A 9,487-nucleotide genomic window follows, 5' to 3' on the forward strand; every position below is an offset into this window, starting at 1 on the left:
CTAGGGTGGAGTGTTGATGGCAGTTTGATGAGTGGAGATGATCGGTGGGAGGGAGGGTGATAACGACCGGTATGGGTAACAGAGAAAGTGAGGGATGCGAAGTGACGTTGGGTTTTAATACAAGGGTGAAAAGATCATGTTATCCATCAAATTAACGGTATTAATAATTTTAAACGAAGGGTCACATTTTAACCAGACATAAAACCACAAGGAGTCAACCGGTTCACTTTTCAAACGGTTGACACAATATAGTCCCGCTTTCAGATATAACACAATATATTTTGTAGCTGGTTATGGTAGCTTTAGTGGGGGCGATAAACTCCCACAAATTGGGGCACTTTTGTTGGTGAACACCACCCCCTGGCGATAAACGGGCGGTATGGGGGGGGTTGTCATTAGAGATTTCTTTGAATAATAATATTATATTGTTTTGTGTGTGACATGTGTGTGTGTGTATCAACATCACTATACCCTTAAAATAAAAACCCATCATTTACTAACTGGACGTTACATAACACAAAACGTCACGTTTTGTAGTGGTTCCACAGCACATAAGCTTAAGACCAAAAAGTTAATAAAAGGACAATAATACCCACCCATACATAGGGTGCGCAGGATAAGCAAATCAATTTCAAGTCCAATCCATCCAATGGCAATAGGGCTCATAATAATAATATCATCTTAAATCAAATACACCCATCACACCTTATCCTCCCTCCCTCCCTCCCTCCCTCCCAAACCATTTCTCTCGAACAAAACAAAACGCAATGGACAACAATAACACCAACAACCCTCCACCACCACCGTCCTCCACCACCACCACCACACCACCATCACCATTCCCTCAAGCACAAGCCTACCAACACCTCCTCCAACAACAACACCAACAGCTCCAAATGTTCTGGAACTACCAACGCCAAGAGATCGAACAAGTGAACGATTTCAAGAACCACCAGCTCCCCTTAGCCCGGATTAAAAAGATCATGAAAGCCGACGAAGACGTCCGCATGATCTCAGCCGAGGCTCCCATATTATTCGCCAAGGCATGCGAACTCTTCATCCTCGAACTCACCATCCGCTCCTGGCTTCACGCCGAGGAGAACAAGCGTCGGACCTTGCAGAAGAACGATATCGCTGCCGCTATTACGCGCACCGACATTTTCGATTTCCTCGTCGACATTGTGCCCAGAGACGAGGTTAAGGATGACGTGTCGGTGTCTGGTGGTGGAGGTGGTGGTGGGTTGCCGCATTATTATCCGCCGACGATGGGTGGTGGGGTCACGATGGGGAGGCCGGCGGTGGATCCGACGGGGATGTATGGGCCGCCGTCGACGGCGTGGCAGTCGGTGTGGCAGGGGGGTGATGATGGGTCGTATGGGAGTGGTGGTAGTGCTGGTGGTGGTCAAAGGGGGATTGATGGTGGTCAAGGCTAAGGGTAAGTTTGTCCTTTTTTTTTGGTTTTATTATTATTATTATTATTGTGAGGAAGATTGTGTTTTGGGGTTAAAGTTTGAATCTTTTTGTGTTTTGGGTTGCTCAAATGTGTGAAGTTTTGGTTTTATTATTATTTTTTTGTCAGAAAGATCATGTTTTTGTGTTAAAGTTTGAATCTTTTTCTGCTTTAATATTATTATTATTATTATTATTATTATTATTATTATTATTATTATTATTATTGTTGTTGTGAGAAAGATTGTGTTTTTGTGTTAAGGTTGAAGCTTTTTGTGTTTTGGGTTGTTCAAATGTGTGAACTTTTGGTTTTATTATTATTTTTTGTGAGAAAGATTGTGTTTTTGTGTTAAAGTTGTGTGAAATTTTGGTTTTTTATAATGGGGTAGTTGTAAATTTTTAATCTTTTTTTTTTTGTGGGATAATTAGAATTTGAACATTTAGTCATCTGAATTTGTGTTGTTGATTTTGTTCATCGTTTTTGTTGATGCAAAATCTTGGTTTCCTCTTGTGTTATTGTTCTTATGGTGAAGTTGTGTTCTGTGACTCTTGATAATTCTTTATTGGATTGTTTTGACTGTTTGATTATATTCAATAGTTGTTGATATTTCTTTATTGGTCTAAATGTGAAATTTTGCTTTTGAAATTTTAGTTATAATGCATTGGTATACTCTTTTAAACCTTGTCTTTTTGGTTTTTGTTATTTTTATGAGAAAGATTGTGTTAAGTTTGAAGCTTTTTGTGTTCTGGGTTGTTGAAATGTGTGAAGTTTTGGTTCCTGTATGATGGGGTTGTTCTAAATTTTTAATCTTTTTTTGAGTAAAAAGAATTTGAACATTTTGTCATCTGAATTCTGAATTCGTGTTGCTGGTTATGTGCATCTTATTTGTTGTTGCAAAATCTTGAAGTTGCCTTTTTTTTTTTTTTGAGAAAGATTATGTTGTTATTATTCTGGGTTGGTAAAGTTTGTGAATTTTGATTGTGTAACAATGATTTGTATTGAATCTTGGTTATTTGTGATGGGACTGGTCTATTTCTGGGAAATTATTAGAATTTGAAGGTTTTATTATTAGAGTTTGTGTTCATCTTATTTGTTTTTACAAAATCCTGATTGTTTTATGGTGAAATTGTGTTCTATGATTCTTGATCTTTCTTTATTGATTGTTTTACTGATGATTATGTTCTACAATTGTTAATTTTTCTGTATGCTATTGTTCTAAATGTGAAATTTTGCTCTTGAAATTTTAGTTAGAATGCATCGGTATGTTCTTTTAAATATGAATGGAGTCGAAAACAATCTGTATGTTGTTGCTCAAGCTGAGTTTCATGTTTTGTTAGATTTTGATGAGTTGGTGATAATAAGTGATAACCCTTTAAAGAGAAGAGTTTATATATGAAAATATTCCATATTTTGTTGGTCTTTGCTGTTTAAAAATGTTATGATTTTTGAAAATGAAATTTGCGATGTTCAGGATTGTAACGCATTCAAACACCTAGTTTCTCGCTTGCAAATATGGCCATTGCCTCATTGGTAAACAGTTATTGCCTAACATCAGTTATTGCCTTTTAAGAATAGACTGTTTTGCGTGTGTTTGGGATTGCTTTTTTCAAAATAAATAAATAAACAAAAAACGAAATTTTACTAGGTATGGTTGTTGTGGGTCCCTAGAAATGAACACGAGAGACTACGGGTCATGTTCACTTGATGTAAGAAGAAAAAAAGATGAAACCCAAGATATATAATAAACAAACATGGGTAAAATATGAGTTTTTTGATATGTTGTGTGCTTTTAAACAGTATTCTTGATCATAATCTTGTATGATAGACTCATTTTTAGCCATGAAAAAGCAGGTAATCTTGTTTCATTTTTTTGCTTTATTGCAGTTAAAGCCGAAGATTATGTAACTGGCGGGTTCTTTTTTTGCGGGTCTGATGAAGATCAGATTGCTGGTGTAGTAACTCCTGCAAGTTATGATATGACATAAACAGGGTGTTGCTATACGTAGTGTAACTAGTTTGAATGATTGTTAGTCTTAGGAATCTCTGTATAAAAACAATTATCAAGCATTGTGCAGTTGGAATGAAACTTATACATTATGTTTATCGGTTTATCCTCAACATTTAGGGGAAAATACAGGGATTGCTCCAATTTCACGCCTTCGTGTCTTCAATCCTCTTTCGTCTTCTGCTTTAGTTTATCATCTGATTTCAAAAATTCAGATATGTAGGAATTCAGTCTTTTTTTTAATATGCAACACCATATATTGTTCATGCTGGGGATATTAGTTTGCATGTTGAAAATTCGCTAACACCTGATAGCATTTCTTTTCAATGCAAAGCAGAATGCATTTGTGTGAAAATGGTAGCAAATTGGTCTTGTTGTCATGGATTAGGATTAAAATTCGATATGTTTCGTGTAAACAAAAGTAAAAGTAAATACCGCTATACAATAAAAGTCGCTAGGCGGACCCTAGGTGGTCGACTGGGGAGTTGGGTGTACTCGGAGTACTCGGAGAGTACTTGGACATGATAAATATAAAGAAAATCAATTTTTAGATATTATATATATATGTCAAACATAATAAGTTTACTAATATTTATAACAAAATAGATGAATATCAATATAAATAAAAGAAATACATTTTTAAATAATAAAATATTCTAGATATTACTAATCATTAATAAAAAAAATGTATTTGTTCGTTTATATTATTGAAATACGTATTTTGTTTTATTTTTTTGACTCAAAATCGGTCCAAGTTCACCGATAAGATGTGGTTTTGGCTGAGGTTGACCACATTTGACTGATTCTTAATAACTAGGCGGATTTACAGAAACTCGCCTCAGAGACATACCTTGTAGCGAATACTCGGCCTTGTAATCCTACTTTTACAACATTGCCGCTATATAACACTATTGAAGTAAGTACTACATTGAATCACTTCATTTGAATTTTAATTATTTGGTATGTACTTACGGTTCTCATTGATAATCTGATAAAACTTGCAGTTGAATAATATTGTTCTATTTTAAACTTGCAGCTAGTAATTTTACCTTGAAGAGCTCATGTATATCTTTTGGTTTAAATTTGTATGATAATCGTGTTGTTAACGTTATTGAACTTATATTTAATCGTGTCGAACATACCTTGTCATTTGTGTTATTGAACTCTTTAAATATAATCGTGTTAAATGAGTCAGGCAATTCACTTATTCAACATGCTTATGTTTGTGTAAAAATAAATGACACAATTGAAAAAGGGTAGGCTTATTTATAAACGATCTCTTAACGAGAAATTGCACTTCAATAATCTCAACTTTAACATATAGTCTCGATTAATCCCAACTCAGAAAAATGTGTACAAATAGTCCAAATTTTGAACGTAATTTCTTCCACTCCAACTTATCTCATACTAACTGAAAATTAACTCCATTAGTTTTTTTTTTTTTTTTTATGATCTGGACTACTTATGTAGCAAAAAAAAAACCTATTGAAGTGAGAACATATAAGCAGTCCAGATCATTAACAAACTAACGGGATTAACTTTCAGTTAATATAAGATCACTGAAGAGAAATACGTTCAAAACAAGGATTGTGTGTAAACATTTCCTGAGTTAGAATTACTCGCGACCGGTATGCCAAATCTGAGTGCTAAAATCCAATTTCCGTTTGTTAAAAACCAAAGGTGTGAGTTAAAAATGACTCCAAGGAAGGACTGTATTTGTTATTAACAATTTCACTCTTCCAAAACAGCAGCAGCACGACGTCGTATTGCATCTGGCAACTGGGTAGTATAACACCGTAACTTAAATCACAGTCAGGCAGGCAGGCTGGCGTTGGTTTCTGAACAAGTCTTGTTGGTAAACTCTCTCAATCACATCACTTGCAGATCAGATCTTGGGAAGATACGATACAATACAATACAATGGTAATCATGATTTTTTTGTTCATTTAAACCTCCTTCAACTGTTCAATTTTAATCTCCATTGTTTCTGTCGAATTACAGCTTCCGATTTATATATTCACCCATTTTATTGAAATTCGACCAGATCTGGTTACACTGATTTGCCCGATTATTATTATTATTATTATTGTGATCTGTCTGGAAATTATGATCGGTTTTACAATTTAGGGTTAGGGCTTCCGCTGTGCGAGTTTAATCAAGTATTGACGTTTCTCTCCGGTTTTTGTTGTGCAAAAATCCAACTTTATTTGAACATCGGACATATAACCGTAAAAATTGACAGAAAATTAAACGATACCCGACCAAACCCATCGGTTAACTGAGCGATTGGTTATGGTTTCGGTTTTGTTCCCTCTGGTAACCTATTTAATTTAATCGAAACCGAACCATTCGTATTTACCTTTTGCTTAACCGAACTTGGGACGTACATATCTCAGCTTGGAACCTGCTTAAACGAGCTTGGAACACCATAACCAAACCATTTTCAGTTGGAACAAACCATTTTCAGTTGGCCTAGCTTTTATAACTTTGCTTATGCTTATCTTTTAAATTAGCTTATAGCTTATTTTCTATTATTTGATAAGCTATTTATAAGTGTTTGGATTAGCTTATATTCTACAAGTTAATTATGTGTCTTAATAAGTTGTTAAATCCACCATTCTTTAATTTGTTAGTAATAAGTTGCTTCACTAATTACTAATCCATCACCATTTGAGGGCAAATGAGTAACTTCAAATAAGCTAAAAAACCAACTTCACATGAGCTTCTTCAAATTAGCTTATATAAGCTCATAAGCATAAGCTTAAAAAGCTAAACCAAACAAGTTAAGCTTATTTTGTAAAAAAAAGCTAAAAAAGCAATAAGCTTGGTTAAAAAAGCTAGGCCAAACACCCCCTTAGGAAACTGAATTATAACCGGTAGTTAACTGAACTGGTCATAACTGAAGCTCAGTTATTGGTTTTGGTACAGCCCAAAAACTTTTTAGTGATTTAAAAATATTACATTTGATTTGACATCTGGAATTTAGACCTTTTGCTTTCAGATTCGATGTTGAATCTGGATTTGATACTAAATTTACTCGTAGTCGTTTTCGTTTTCGTTTTGAGTTGTGAGAATTTTGCGATGCAATCTACGATTAGCTGAAACTGAATCAACTTTATAGGGTCATAAAGTTAAGGGATTGTTGTGTCCATTTTATCTCAATTTTGTCATGTCACATCAGTTCGATATACTAAAGATTCTTATTCTTATTACCTTCGTAGACTACATCAAAGCGTTTGGCTGATCGAAAGGTTGAGAGGTTTGAAAAGAACATCAAGAAACGTGGCACCGTTCCAGAAACCGCAACAAAGAAAAAGGACTCGTATCCTGTGGGCCCATTGTGCTTGGTTTCTTCATATTTGTTGTGATTGGATCCTGTAAGTTTCTCCTTTTTAAACTTTGTTAATAAATTGTTGATATTTGTATTGAAGGCATTTCAAATTATCAAGGTTTTATGGAATGAAAATGCATGAATCTTTTCATTCTCATGTTATAAGAACAAAACACCTGTATTAGCATTTACACTGCGTGTTGAATGTTTCTCAAAATTACTGTAGTTTTTTAATACCTAATGGATTTATAGTTTTGTTCTCTTAAAACTTAAACCTGTAGTATAATTAGATTCAAGCCAAATGGTTTTCTTACATTTAATCGTTGTGCTTTGATAAACCGATACAAAGGTACCTTTTTCGTTGCATTGTTATTAATGTTATTTTCGTCATCGGGCATGTTTGGCTGAATTTAATCACAAATAAAACCGATTACATGCTTGAATGACCTCTTGAATGACTTGTAAAGTAATATTCATATCGACTGCATTCATATACTATTTAATACATTGACCATTGGAATTGAAAACTATGCCCTTAAAAAGCATGTTTTGTTTCGTCAATTTGGTTGGCTTCATTTGTGACTAATTATGTGTTGCTTCTACCAGCTTTGTTTCAGATAATTCGCACCGCGACAAGTGGAGGCGTGGCTTGAACCTTGAATCATGAACCATAGGGCAGCAAGTGACTAGGGTGTGTTTGTTTTTATGGTTAAGCGGGGTTAAGTTGCCTTTTTATGTAAGTTAAGCATATCGCATGTTGAAGAATTTGTTGGTTGACTTATGAAATATAAAATGACTGAAATACCCTTTACTTGAATCTCTTCAAAGCTGCCGGTCATATTAGATGATCATAGCTTGATTTTCTTCTAATCTTATATGTTTCTCTTTGATCATTCATGATCCTTAGGAGAGAACCATTAATGGCTTGTATTTGTGACCCGCCTTATGTGCAAAAAGGTCATGCTGCCAGCTTCCTTCGAAAAAGAACAAAGGCAAGTCACACCATCTCCGGAAGGTCCTTATCGACAATCCTTCAAAGTCACTAGTGTAAAGGTGTATACAAGTAGAATTTTTTACAATGAAAGGAAGCATAAATAAATACAATGCTTTGAGGCTCCTTTAAAATCTCGAACCAGCGATTCATATTCATGAAGTTAAGAAATAAAAGTAAACAAGCCTAGATGTTTCAAGTAATCAGCTTTTGATTCATGCTATGGACCAGAGGTGCAAATACGGGTTAGCTGGGCTATGAACTAACCGAAACCGATTTAGGACAAATGGTCAAAATATGTTATTGTCAATAACTGGGTTTTGAGTGGGACACCCTTTTAACATTAAAAGGTTAGGTTAATAACCGAATCAGCTAACTGGTAACTGGTTAGTTAACAGTTTATAAAGGGAAAAAAAATCAGTTAATGTTAACTTAGGGGGTTTAGTCAAAACCCAGTTTTAACAGTTAGAAATGGCTATATAGCCGATAGCCGTTAGAACATGGCTAGTTTGAAATTTAGTGGTCATACCTTTTAGCCAATTAGTAACTGGTTAAAAATAACTGGTTTCTGTTAACTGATTCCAAATCAATTCTTGCTCAAAAACCAATAACCGATCCCTATTCTTACGTCTAATTTTGGTTACAAACTGGTTTAGAGTATACTGGCTAATAACCGGTTTCGATTCGGTTAATCTTTTAGGATTTGCACCTCCACTCTAGACAGGTTGTACCAAGTTGTACCGGATGCTAAGGAACCGAGCTCATTGATCAAGCAAGAACCCCAAAGTCCAAAGATACTAAACTTTTGAGTTGCCAAAGCGACTTTCAATTGTCAAAAACACTTATTTTATCACTCTCAAGTGTTTACTCAACAAAAATATAATATTCTGTTAAAATACATTGTGTATATCACACCATTTTGTTATATTAAAATCTAATTAGCTGTTAAGAAAATGTAAATCCGTACACGTACAAAGGAATGTATAAGCATGGTATATATTTTATATTATTTATCATACACATCTTTAGGAATACTTTATATCTACATAAAATATATATAATAGTATTTATTAATTTTATTCAAAATATGTAAATGCATACTTATTATTATTTTCGAGTGCATTAGCTTGATCGTAATAGTGTCTTTCACAAAGGCTCATAGCACTTACCAACCCTCTTTTTAATGTAAAAAACAACATTTGTCTTTAATAACATTACTTGAATTTAATACACAAAAATATTGTTCTTTCTTCAAATAATAGTGTCCAGTCAAGATCTTTTATAATTTATTCCAAAATAATACATGTCTAAAGGTTAGCTCCATATAAGGGAAAATTACCAAATAGACATGTTTAACTCATAATTTTCTAATAAAGGCACGGGAAAAAAAGACCAACCAAGCATATTATCTATATTATCTATATAATATAATTAAAAAGTTTGGTGTCACAATCGATTTTTTTAATATTTTATTAGTTTTGTTTTGTGTTTATAAAAATTATCTTGAAGTTTAAACAATTATGACACCTTGATGAGTTGGTTGTTAGTAATTTTGTAAGAGCATGAAAGTTAATTGAAACTTCATATGCTGCAACTTCGAGACTTTTAAAGCTAAACTTCTTCATCCATGTTTTCTTGAAGTTGAGAAATTCTTTTTTCAACAGATTTTTTTGTTTCTTTGTAGTTTTTTTTCAAATTACTTTATTTGTT

General features: G+C 33.9%; 1 long non-coding RNA gene and 2 pseudogenes across 2 annotated transcripts; all 3 read left to right on the forward strand.

The window, feature by feature from the left end:
• Window positions 1-752: 752 nt before the first annotated feature.
• On the forward strand, window positions 753-1,449 carry LOC143538248 (nuclear transcription factor Y subunit C-4 pseudogene; annotated as a pseudogene).
• Window positions 1,450-1,669: 220 nt separating this feature from the next.
• Window positions 1,670-3,553, forward strand: LOC143538249 (uncharacterized). Its single transcript, XR_013136214.1, has 2 exons — window positions 1,670-1,711; window positions 2,178-3,553. It is a non-coding gene; the product is annotated as an uncharacterized LOC143538249 (long non-coding RNA).
• Window positions 3,554-5,747: 2,194 nt separating this feature from the next.
• Window positions 5,748-7,603, forward strand: LOC143538251 (uncharacterized; annotated as a pseudogene). Its single transcript, XR_013136215.1, has 3 exons — window positions 5,748-5,771; window positions 6,677-6,832; window positions 7,393-7,603. The product of XR_013136215.1 is annotated as an uncharacterized LOC143538251 (transcript).
• Window positions 7,604-9,487: the final 1,884 nt, after the last annotated feature.

Source organism: Bidens hawaiensis, unplaced genomic scaffold (genome assembly GCF_021521415.1).
Source record: "Bidens hawaiensis isolate Kalapana, Puna unplaced genomic scaffold, B.hawaiensis_p1.1 tig00011541_1, whole genome shotgun sequence".
NCBI classification, from domain to species: domain Eukaryota; kingdom Viridiplantae; phylum Streptophyta; class Magnoliopsida; order Asterales; family Asteraceae; genus Bidens; species Bidens hawaiensis.